This window comes from Rhinopithecus roxellana, chromosome 9 (assembly GCF_007565055.1).
Source record: "Rhinopithecus roxellana isolate Shanxi Qingling chromosome 9, ASM756505v1, whole genome shotgun sequence".
Lineage (NCBI taxonomy): Eukaryota > Metazoa > Chordata > Mammalia > Primates > Cercopithecidae > Rhinopithecus > Rhinopithecus roxellana.
In genome coordinates, this window is record NC_044557.1 from 31,508,886 (window position 1) to 31,522,169 (window position 13,284).

Consider the following 13,284-nt stretch of genomic DNA (forward strand, 5'->3'; position numbering starts at 1 on the left):
GGCAAGGATGTACTGTATTAAAAGCCAAAGATGTAGGATTTGAAATAAGTTTGGTTTGGTGATCAGATCCTTATTCTGGGCCTTTGGGCTTCAACAAGCAGGAGGAAGTAAGGGCATAGCAAAACATTCTTCAGTGTTGGGATTTGAAATTCATTAAGGGAGTGTGAAAATAACATTGACTTCATTGGTCCCCACATAAAGTAACCACTTGTTCTAATTGGAAGCATTATGTTTATTCATTTATAGAATATGAGAAAGAACTGAGTGAACCAACGATGTAGCACAGTATTTTCCATTTGCATTTTGGGATATATTTGAACCTATTTTTAAGTAGTGTCTGGGGTTTTTCTGGGGCAAAGAAAGTAGAAAGTCTCTTTTACATTGTCCTTTAATAGCAAGATCAAAACTTTCCTGAATTATCTGTGATTTTTCCTTATGCGCAGATGAGTTTACTGTTTTTACCATTTGGTGTTTCCAGTCAACGTGCTAATCTCCACCGTCATCTTGATCAAGAATCCCCTTCCAGCTCCATATCTCTCTGTTAAGAATACCTTAAGTAAGTGGGAAACCAGTGTACAGTTTCTTTTCTAAAATATTTTGAGATTTTGAAGTTCTGGCAAGATCCAGAGACTACAGATGAGATCGAATAATACTCATTGCCAAGTGATCAGACACAAAGACTTGTACAGAAATTGAAAAATACCAACCAGGTTGACCGTTGCTTTGTGATGCTTCATGGGCTGCTATGGGTGCAGCACACCAACATGGCACATGTATACATATATAACAAACCTGCATGTTGTGCACATGTACCCTAGAACTTAAAGCATAAAAAAAAAAAAAATAGAGTGCAATGCATACCTTATGGTAGGGAGACCTACAAAGGTGAATGATTCTAATATTTATTGAGCACTAATAGTAGGCACTGGTTTAAGCTCCTTAAATGTATTAACCCGGCCATGCACAGTGGCTCACACCTGTAATCCCAGCTACTCAAGAAGGCTGAGACAGGAGAATCACTTGAACTCGGGAGGCAGAGGTTGCAGTGAGCCTAGATCATCCAATTTCACTCCAGGCTGGGCAATAGAGCGAGACTCCATCTCAAAAACAACAACAACAAAAAAATGTGTTATCCCATTATTCCATGAGGTGGACTCTATTATTAATCCCAGTTCCTTGGAGAACTTGGAGCACAGAAGTGGTTTAGTCCCACAGCAGGTAAGCGCTGGCAGTAATTCTAGCCCTGGCTGCTTCTGCAGGTACCTGCTTCTCCACTATGCAAAGCTACTTTTTCACAGGTGTGGCTGAAGTGACTCAAGGTGACTTCAGAGCACATGGTCGCATGTGCATGTAATATGCTGAGTCTGTCTGAGTGATGTGGCAAGGACCAAGGAAGTCTAGCAGGACTGGTGAGGGCCAAGGTTCATCATCTACCTGTGCAGGTCCTGGGTTAGGGTGTTTGCATTTGGGAGAAAGTGCGACCAAGAGGCCAGAGTTGTGCTCCTGCCACCGTGCTTAGGCTGCTCTGCTCTGAGCTTTTCTTGAAAGCCTGAGGGTAGATCAACTTTCCCTTTCCTCTTTGTCTAATACTTTTGCAGCCCATCCCCTCACCATACTATCCATAAACATCACCAGTCAAATAAAAAAAGAATACTTCTGAGGCTGCCATTTAAGATCCTGTGGGGCTGGGAGGTCTAATAAACATGTCTAGAATACCAGATTTTTTTTGGCCAACTTCGTTTCAAGATGCTCCATAACCTCTCCTTTTTTGTGAAGCCTTTCTTCACCTCCTTGCCCCAGATGTAGTGTTTGTTCTTCTTGTATGATGTTTTCCACATGCATCCTTCTCAACCAACCAAAAGCGTATACTCTTGAGAACAGGGATTCTTTTATTTTTCTTTTGTTTTTTTGAAACAAGGTCTCACTCTGTTACCCAGGATGAAGTACAGTGCCTTACCTCAATCATAGCTCACTACAGACTTGAACTCCTGAGCTTAAGTGATCTTCCCACCTCAGCCTCTCAACTAGCTGGAACTACAGATGTGCACCACCATGCCTGGTCAATTTTTTTTATGTCTTATAGAGACGGGGTCTCACTATGTTGCCCAGGCTGGTCTTGAACTTCTGGGCTCGAGGATCTTCCTGCCTCAACCTCCTGAAGTGTTGGGATTGCAGGCATGAGCCACCACCACTGGCCTCAGAGAACAAGCATTTTGACTTGTGGATCACAGTATGACTTGCAGCATAGAGCATAGCATCTAAAAAGTAGAAGCTCATTATGAAATAGAAAAATGTGAAACATCTATAAATCAAACCATTTCATAAAACAAGTCAAGTCAAAATACAAATGACAGATTGGGAGAAAACCTTTGCAACTTGTATAACAGTGTATTGTGATTCGTAATATATAAACAATTCCTTTAAATTAAAAAACTTATTTAAAAAATGGATAAATGACAGCTATTTTACCAAAGGTGAAATGCAAATAAGTGAATAGTCAGTAGCATGTGGAAAAATTCTAATACTCACTAGAAATTGAGAAAGTGTAAGTGAAATCACTGCCCCCCCAATATTTTAAACATATAGGCAAATACTTAAAAAAGATTTACTTCTAGAAAAGAAAAGAAATGAGGGAGGAGAAACATTTATGTACAATGGGTAGTTGGGAAAGGGTGTGAAAGCGTTTGAAATCACGTATTTTGTGTGTGATTATGTGTGTGTATTAGTCTGCTAGGGCTGCCATAACAAAGTACCATTGACTTAGTGACTTTAACAACAGAAATGTATTTTCTCACAGCTCTGGAGACCGAAGGTCTGATATCAAGGTGTCTGCAGGGCTGCTTTCCTCTGAGGCCTCTCTCCTTGGCTGGTAGGTGACTTTCTTCTCTCTGTGTCTTCACATGGCCTTCCCTCTGTGCCTGTGTCCTAATCTGTTTTTAGAAAGACACCAGTTTTATTGGATTAGGGCCCACACCAACAAACTCATTTTAATTTCTGTATTCCTTTAAAGACCTTGTTTCCAGATATGGTTATATTTTGAGGTAGTCGGGGGTAGAACTTCAACATATAAAGTTTGGGACGACACAATTCAGCTCATAACATATAGGAATATACATAAACACATACTTAATAAAACAGGTAGGTGCGTGTTACAGAAACAAACCAAGTAGGATAAACTCCAAATTGTTAGCAATGTTTACCTCTAGGTCTGGGATGGAATGGATAGAGAATATTTGATTCCTTTTCCAATTTTAAAAGGTCTGGAACGATGGCCTTCCATATTTCCCTATTCACAATATAGATGAGGCGCAGGGCCCAGGGCTGAAATGCGTATGGGGTAGGTTTATTTCCTTCTCTTTCTGCATAGTCAGTGTAAGAACACACCTGTGTTAAATACCAGGAGGCTGTTCTGGGATTATTATTTGCTCCTTGTTCCTTTTTGAGCTTTTCAGGATTTTCAAATAATAATAACAATAATAACGATAATAGAAATATTGTGTACAGAAAACATCATCATCAGAGACACGCACTGCCCAGATGCTAGCCAATACTGCTCCTACTCTTGGGCAAACAAGAAAGCTGTATTTCCCAGCCTTCCATGTAGTTAGTCAGATTGGATGATTTGACTGAATTTTGACCAAAGTAACATAGGTGGAAGAAAATATGCCACTTCAAGTCTTGGCCTTAAAACATCTCTTGTTATCTTCCGTAGTTTGTTTGCTCCCTTTCTTCTTGACACTTTATTGAATAAGAGGACCTAGTGAGGGAACTCTGAGCCCATTCTCTGAGGTGGCAGAGGCATATGGTAGAAAAAGCTGGGGTTCCTGAGTCACCACATGGGGTAGATCCAAGATAATCTGATTTATATCTGACTTTGTGTTAAGTCACTGTGTTTTACGGTTATCTGTTCCAGCAGCTAACATTAATTACTATGACAAATATATCACCAATACTAGTTCCTTTCTATAAAGTAAATATCATCCATTAAAATGAAATATGTACACACCCTTCCAACTAGAAATTACTCTTCTAGGAAACAAAGCTTTACAATTAAAACCATGAGTATACAAACATGTGCTTGTAATGATATGCTTGCAATAGAAAAAAAATCTCAACTATGTTTTCATCCATAGGTAAAATGGTTCAACAAATTACAGAATCATTATTTATTAAACCCTATGCAGCCATCAAAAAGAATAATCTAGCTATATATACTGACTGGAAAGATACTGATCATATCAACTTATTTACACAAGAAACCCAGAGGTAAATATCTATAACTTCATTTGTTTTTATAAAAGTTAGATGTATAAATGTGAATAAACCTAAGAAAAATTAGGGAGAATAATGTACACAACTTTATTTTAAATAATTACATTAGGTAGATGGATTTCAAAAATAGCTCCAATTTTTCACCTCCTTTTTATTTATTTTCCTTGCAATACAACTTTGCAGTTTCTTCTAGCAAGAGGTAGAGTCCATTCTCCTATTTCTTAAGTCTAGATTCATATTGGCATTTGCTTTTGACAATAGAAAATGATGGAAACTATCATTTGATTTTGACAATAGAAAATGATGGAAACTATCATAGAGCCTAGGCCTCTTGAGTTCTAGGCTTAAAACTAAGCTAACTAAACTAACTATTCTCTTTTTTTGACCCATTCCACTACTATGAGAGCAAGAATATGCTAGCATAATGGAAGAGACCAGCCAAGTTCAGCAAAGTTGCCTATGGATACACAAGCAACTCCAGCTGAGACCAGAAGGGCTGCCATCCTATAGACCATTCTACCTTCCATCCTTCTCTGTCTTCTTCCCTACTTCCTTCCCTCCCTCCTTTTTGGCTTTTTCCTCCAACTCTTTCAGTAAATCTAAGACTTAGTGGTGTAGGGTACGCTAATAGACCATCACATCTACCATATTAGGCCTGCAGTGATTGAGATTAGGAAAGACATTTCTTAACTCTGGCAACCTACAAAGTAAATAGAGCCTTCATACAGCCAGTGCACTAGGAGAGTAGTGCAAAGATTATCTTTACAGAACTAAATTATTCCCTTAATAAAACTGTTTCTTAATATATAGTCTGCTTTTTTTCTGCATTAAATGTTACCTACTTCTATTTTTTAAATGGAAGTATATGTATGTATGTATGTGTGTATACACACCCCCCCACAACACCCCTATATTTTATATTGTATTTTATATATAGATATATAGTACATATATAATGTTCATATATAAAATATTATGTATTATATTCTTATATAATATATAGTATATACTATATATGTATATATACACTTACATTTTGATATATACTGATGTTTTACATTGTTACATACACTTATATTTTCCTATTTTGTATATACTTCTATATTATATAAACATATTTTTACATTATATGTTTACATTATACATAAAATCATATGTAATATAAATATATGTATATTATTAGGGTGGTAAAAATGTAATTGTGGTTTCTGCCATTACTTTTAATGTCAAAAACTGCAATTACTTTTACACCAACCGAATACGTCTATAAATTTACATATACTACATAATATTAAAATATAAATATATACCATAAAACGTAAATATATATATTCTTTCCTATTAGCCCTCTGATACTGGTTACTCAGACAAATGAGATGTGTGCATACGTTTTTATCCTTGCCTGCAGCATACAGGCCCTCTGTCTGTGGAAATAAAGAGAATGAAGAGGCCTAAAGCTGTTTATCTGGGGTTTGAAGGGCCATCCTGGTGAGGGTATCACCCGGTTTCATTGAGATGGCCACATTTTCCCATGAGCGGCCTTTGCTAGGATGAGAAATTCTCATGAATAGTTACAACAGTGCAACAGGAAGACAAATGAATGGCTGTTCCAAGGGAGGCATCACACAGGAAGACTTTTTTAAGAACACGTCATATGAATGAATGTTATAAATAAAACTAAGAAAAACTGACGATTTTATCAGTTGTATTAATTGTAATAATTCATTAAATAATATCTCAAAATTGCTTTAGGTGCCAGTTAGCTGATTCCCTCTCAACAACAATGGAAACAAGACTGGTGTTGAACAAGACGTAGGCATAGCAATAGTAAGTGCTGAATGGTTCCAAAACAGCCCTGGGGTGGAAGAACAATATTAACTGTAAAGTAGCCAAATTAAAAATCACTGCAAGTTAGATTTCAATATGGTATTTTCCTTTCAAGAGAAAGCATGAAATTACATTAAGGGTCATTTTGATTATTCAAAACAGTGAAATAAGGATCTCTTCTTTTGTACAGCAGTGTGTTTACTGAGTAGAAGTCTTCATTTTCCACTGCATTTCTCTGCCTTAGTACATAATTGTTGCCTTGTATGCCAGTTATTCCATACGTATTGACGTACGCCAAGGTGGTGAGCTAATCCTTCGGTTTAATGCGGTATTATGTTTAGAGTACGATTCACAAATATTTTGAGTGAAGAAATGAACAAAGTTCCAAATTGGATGATTAAAATCACCTTGTATTCTTACAAGGGAATTGGTTAAACATAAAACACACTCAGTTAATGTTCAACTTCATGAGTAATCAGGAAATGCACATTAAATCATCTATGATACATCACTTTTCACCTAACACACACTGCACTGAATTGTAAATTGCTACAATCTTTCTAGAAAGCAATTTGGCAAAATATATCAAGAGCTCAAAAGAGTTCATACCCTTTGTCAGGATAATAACACATCCAAGAATCTGTTCTAAGGAAATAATCAGTGACACAAAGATTTTTGTACATCTTCTTGTAGTTGTAGCACTATTTATAATTGTAAAGATATTACGATTTTGAAACAATGTCTGAAAATAGAATTGTTGCATTTCTATGATTAAAGGTCTATGATTAAACGCTGTGATACCAATAATAATCACATGTTTGAAGAACATTTAATCACATACAGAAACGTTCAAGTTCAGTTTTGTATTCTGGTTGTGTGTGTGTAAGAGAGAGGGAGAGAGAGAAATGCTTAGAAAACTCCTCCTGGTATAGAGAAAAAGGCAGCTGTACAAAATATATAAACAGAAATATTTGTAATGCATGATGGAGCTTCTGACAAGGAACAAGAATTCCTTAGAAGTGTAAAAGGGCAAGAAAAGCAGAAATTATGGTGCAAGTAAGCACAGGAGTTAGTATTTTATCTGGGGGATGCCTTGAGTGGGTTTAATAAGTCCTGCGTAGGGAGTAGGAAATAAACCATGGTGCTGATAGGGCCAAAAGTCAAATCAGAGACCCTCATAGAAAGAGTGGAAGTGCTACAGGGCAACACCCACCCTAGGTAGTAGATAGAGAAAACACTCCAGAGAGAGATGGTGGAGTTTATATTTATCTTATGTTTGAGTTTGAGTAAAGAAGAACACTGGAAGAAAAAACACTCTTTCCCCGGGTGAAGGTATAAACTTTGCTTACTCTTATCTGGAGTTGAGACCTGTGTTTATATTACATGTAAATGAGTCTCCAAAATCCCAAGATAGAAATTTACTTGAAGTGTTATAGGTTGGGTAATGCCCTCAAAGCCCAGTGTTTTATTTGCTGGCTCTTCACTCTGTCCCCAGGGAGGGTTTCCCAACCTAGGGTTATGAAGATGGCTGAATACACCACACTCCACCCTGGACAGAAGAGATAGGTAGCAGTTTATTAATCACACACACGCACAGCCCAGGGGAGGAAGACCTCGTGCCATGCAGGGTCACATGGGGGTTGTCCTTGCAGAGTGAACACAGAGTGACTGTGGGAGGCAGTCTTTGTGGGAGGCAGTCTTTGTAGTATTAAGAGGATGAGGTGACCCTTGGTTCACGTGAGAGACTGTGGTTGGTTTGAATCATTCCGCAGAAAGGCCGGAAACTGAAGCCTGCCATTTAGCGGTAAGTGGGCCTTGTGCTTGGTCTCTATGGTGAGTACCGTTTTTTTGGCTAGGGGACCTTATCCAAAGGAGTAGAATTGTTAAGGGGGTGTTACAGTTTGCCCATCTGAGGTCCTCCAAGTTTCAGATGTCAAGGCAGCACGTAATACAGAATCTTAATTTCAGGTCTTACAGCAGGGGTCTCCAACGCCCAGGCGGGGAACCGGCTGCGCAACAGGAAGTGAGCAGCGAGGAGCCAGCATTACTGCCTGGGCTCCGCTTCCCCTCAGATCAGCAGTGGCCTTCTGATAGGAGCATAATAGGATAGGACCGTGATTCTTATAGGAGCGTGAACCCTATTGTGCATGCGAGGCATCTAGGTTGCACGCTCTTTATGAGAATCTAACTAATGCCTGATGATCTGAGGTGGAACAGTTTCATCCTGAAGCCACCCCGGCATCTCCCAAACCCACCAGCCACCAACTTCATGGAAAAAGGTTGGAGAATACTGCCTTACACCACATCCAGAAGAAGCAAAAGCAAAACCCCTCTGAAGAGATTCATTTCAAAAGTACCGTCAAGGAATTTCCACAGTTGAAATTCTAAGAAACATCTCCAGACATCTTAAAAACCAAGCTGCCTGGATGAGTCACACTAAGCATAAAACTACAGAATCAGATCTTTAATCACTAGTTGTTAGAATTATCTGATAAAAATAACGAAAAATATGTTTAAAATATCTTTTTTAAAAGATAATATTAAAAGCATGACCAAAAAAATGAGACTACCAAAATTGACTAGAAAGATTTGATTTAAAAATAGAGATGAAATTTCAGACTATAAATGAAATTAGAGACTAAATAGATTGGTTAAACAGTAAATTTAAAGCAGTTGTAAAAAGAAGTAGCAACCTGGAAGAGCTATGTGAAAAAATGGGAGGTTAAGAGACTTGTAAGATAGAAAGAGACACTCCAATAAAATAAACTATCAATCCTGAATTATCTTTCAAGATAATCCTGAATTATCTTTCAAGATAATCCTGAATTATCTTTTAAGAATGAAGTTTTTTTTTTTTTTTTAAAGACATTTTAGGCCAATAAAAATGAAAAGGGTTTGTTGCTAACAAGAATAAACCAAAAAGAAAAATCATATATTTCAGGTAGAAAGAAAACGATCTCAGAAGGATGAAGAGATAGAAGGAGGTATTTTCCTGAATTAACAGAGCAAACATATAGGATGACGAAAGAAGTCACAAAATACTTAATACATCTAAAATAACTGCATTAAATTTTTAAAAAAAAATACAAATATTTATCTGGAAACTGTCAGACTTAAAAAAAAAAAAAACGATAAGCAATAAAGTAGACTGTGATAAATTAGAACACCTGAAACATAAGGACGAAGAAAGATGAAAAATACGTAGCAGGAATGTCCAACAGTACCAAGAAACTGATGGTCTGCTCTCAGCTCATATCTGTTCCTCACTTTTCCCCTCTGCTGTGCTATGTATTCCACAAACTATTACAGGAATTGGCTCATGTGACTACGGAGGCCAAGAAGTCCCATCATCTGCCTTCTGCAGGTCGAAGGACCAGGAAGCTGCCTGGTGTAATTCAGGGGGAAGCTGAAGGCCTGCGAATGGTGGTGGGGCAGGGTGGTGTCGGTGATGGGCCCAGGTATAAGTTTCAGAGTCTGAAAATCTGAGAACTGGGAGATTCCATGTTCCAGGGCAGGAGATGATGGGTGTTACAATTCAAGAAGGGAGAGAGAATTTACCCTTCTTTCACCTTTTTGTTCTATTCTGACCTTCAATGGATTGGATGATGCCCACCTACATTGATGAGGGCATATTATCTGTACTCAGTCTACTGAGGCAAATACTAATCTCTTCTGGAAACGCTCTCACGGACCCTCCCAGAAATAATGTTTTGCTAGCTTCCTGGGTTTCCCTTAACCCAGTGAAACGGACATGTGAAACAAATAATCACAACTGTCTATTTAAATCATTGTGGAAATTGAAATTTGAAAATTTTGTTTGCTACCTAAATTTTCATAAATGTTCTGTGTATTTTGAAAACAAAATATAATCCTGTGCTGTATAATAGTGTTTACGTTAACTGTGGATGTCATATACAATGGTGGTCCCATGAGATTACAATGCTGTATCTTTAGTATACTTTTCTGTTTAAATATGTTTATGTACACAAATACTTAAGATCAATCGTGTTACAATTGCCTACAGTATTCAGTACAGTAACATGCTACACAGGTTTGTAGCTGTGCAGGCTATATGCTCCTAGCTACAAACCTGTATGAGGCTTGCAGAGTATACAATTCAATACAGACATAAATTACAAAGCCAGATTCTGTCAGCACTGTTTACCTTTTTGATCTGACAAAGGCCAAGAGAAGCATGTTAAAGTCTCCCACAAAATTTGGTTTTCTGTCTCTTTTTCTAAGACAAGAGTCTTAAATATTGTGACAGTATGTTATTCAGTATATAGTATATCTTGTGTGTATAATTGTTACACGTTATTTGACTCTTATATACCTCTTGTTGCTTTAATAATTTTAGCTGTGAATTAAAATTTGTCTGAAATTAATAATGTCATTAGTTTTCTTTTATGTTTACATATACCTTATTCTCTTTATATCATTTGTCTAAGGCATTTCTTTGATAAGCATCATGGACTAATTTTTTATCTTTTTTTTTTGAGCCAGGGTCTCACTCTGTTGTCTGGATGGAGCGGAGTGGCATATATCATATTTGTTGATTCATTCATCACCAATGGACATTGGGGCTGTTTCCACATTTAGTTTAATGTGACTGGTGCTGCTGTGAACATGTGTACAAGTACTAGTTTGAGGCCTTCTTTCAATTCTTTTGGGCTTATATTTAGGAGTATAATGGGGAGTCATGGTAATTCTACGTAATATTTTGAGGAACCGCCAAATTGTTTTCCACAGTGGCAGCGCCAGTTTACATTACCAGCAGCAATATACGAGGGTTCCAATTTCTCTACCTCCTTACCAACACTTATTTTCCATTAAAAAAAAAAAAAAAAGACACCTAGTGGGTGTGAAGTATTTGTGGTTTTGATTTGCAATCCTTAAAGACTAATGATGTTGAATATCTTTTTATATGCTTATTGGTCATTTGTATATTTTCTTTGGGGAAATGTCTATCTGAGTCTACTGCACAATTTAAAAATTGGACTGTTTTCCTATTTGTTATTGAGTTGTAAGAATTCTTTATAAATTCTGGATACTACACCCTTAGCAGATTTAAGACACAATTTTTTCCCATTTTGTAGGATGTCTTTTAACTTTCTTCATAATGTCTTTTGATACACAAAAGTTTTAAACTTTGATGATGTTCACTTTATTTTATTTTTTGCTTGTGTGTGTGTCAACTCTAGCTAGACTCATTTTTAAACCCTAGAAACGATGCTGTGACTCTGTCTTTTGAACTTAATATGCTAGTGGCAGTAATTTTTCTTTGAGCTAAGTGATCTGTGCATTGAGTTAAAGGTAATGGAATTTGTGATTCCCTTTGATGGAAACAGTCACTTCCTTTTGGTGATAAACCTGAAAACAGATGTTCCACTGTACAGTTTAATGGCTCTTTCTAGTTAACGTGTTATGCATTCCCCTGGAAGCAATGAGTTAGAGATTACTCTTTTCTCACTTCATTGTCACTATCACCTACGCTTTACTCTGCAGACATATACACAATGTTCTATGGGATATCAAAGAAGAAATACATTATTCTGCCTAGGAAAATGAAGACTTTCATATGGTGTAATAACATGAATTAAAATTTCAAGGTCGCCGGGCACAGTGTCTCCCGCCTGTAATCCCAGCACTTTGGGAGGCCAAGGCGGGCAGATCACGAGTTCAAGAGATTGAGAATATCCTGGCCAACATGGTGAAACCCCATCTCTACTAAAAATACAAAAATTAGTCGGGCGTGGTGGCAGGCACCTGAGTCCCAGCTACTCAGGAGTCTGAGGCAGGAGAATGGCGTGAACCCGGGAGGCGGAGCTTGCAGTGAGCCGAGATCGTGCCAAAGAACTCCAGCCTGGTGACAGAGCAAGACTGTGTCTCAAAAAAACAAGACATAGCAAAACAAACCAAAAAACCCTAAAATTTTAGATAAAAAAAATTTGGCAATGTCGACAAACTCTGGAAGGTCATCTTGTGTGCATACTTGAGCGAAGCAGTGGAAGTTTTCCTCTTTGATGTGTATGATTCTTTTCAACTTTGTTCTTCTGGAACGATAGATGATTCACACTCAACTTGAATGAGAATGAGTGCAGTATCATTCATTTCACTCATTCAACAAACAGACACTGAGGGCCTACATGTCCCAGACTCTGCTCCAAGTGCTGGGAATGCAATAGTGACCACAACAGACAGAGTCCTTTCTGTTACAGTGCTTGCAACTAACAATGACATACAGTAATTTCAGATAATGACAAGTAAGGAAAATGGAACTTGAAAATGTGATATGAAAGGGGACACACATTTTAATAATGTGGTCAAAGAAGCCCTCTGTGAAGAGGTGATATTTGAGCCGAGGTTTGGTTAATGAAAAAAAGCTAGCCATATAAGAATCTGAGAGAAAGGGGCTGTGATTTGGGAGTAAGTTAAGAAAATTTAAAGTAAAGCAAGGAAACTGTGCTGAAGCTGGCTGTGCAGGTGGGAGATTGTGGGCAGATGAAGTTGGTTAGGTGGGCAGGGGCTAGAACTCCTAAAGCTTTGTGGCCCATGGTGAAGAGCTACAGCAGCACGGTTCCTGCTCCATTGGCAGCAGCTGGAAGTGGAGCCGGGGATTGCAGTGGCCCAGCAAATGGTCTGAGGGCAACTCTGAAGAAGCAGCTGCAGCTGAGATGGGGGTGGCAGCAGCCGTCATCAGGCGCTCATGGGGAAGGGAGATGCCAGCAGCCCCTGTCCTCCTGAGTGTGCCTGTCTGCCAGGAGGCAAGAGTTCTAAGCAGATTCTTAGGCCAGTCCAGCTGGGGTCAGATTGGAATCAAAGTCCTTTGTGAACTTCATCACTTAATTTAGAATATGATTTTTCTCTTGTATATTGACATATTTCCTGTTGTAGAATATACACTTATGAAGGCAGGACTTTGCTTCATTCAGAGTTGTATGGTCAATGCCTGGTATTGTACCTGATTTAATATTTCAATAAACAAATATCAATAAATCTGTATCAAATTAATGAATAAAATAATAATATAGCAAGGGTCTCTGATTTTTCCTGTAACGTGGACTGGGACTATAAGAGTTAACATCACTTTTGAAATGGAGATCCTTCTGTAATTTAGCTACATGGTTCCAGATTGCCAATATGTACACAAAACACAGCCAAATGTTTCTTTCTAACCAGTCATAT

The 13,284-nt window shown here is 37.9% G+C and overlaps 1 non-coding gene across 1 annotated transcript; it reads right to left on the bottom strand.

Annotated features, from left to right (window-relative positions):
* Window positions 1–3,276: 3,276 nt before the first annotated feature.
* LOC115899810 lies at window positions 3,277–3,406 on the bottom strand. Its single transcript, XR_004059413.1, has one exon. It is a non-coding gene; the product is annotated as a small nucleolar RNA SNORA51 (small nucleolar RNA).
* Window positions 3,407–13,284: the final 9,878 nt, after the last annotated feature.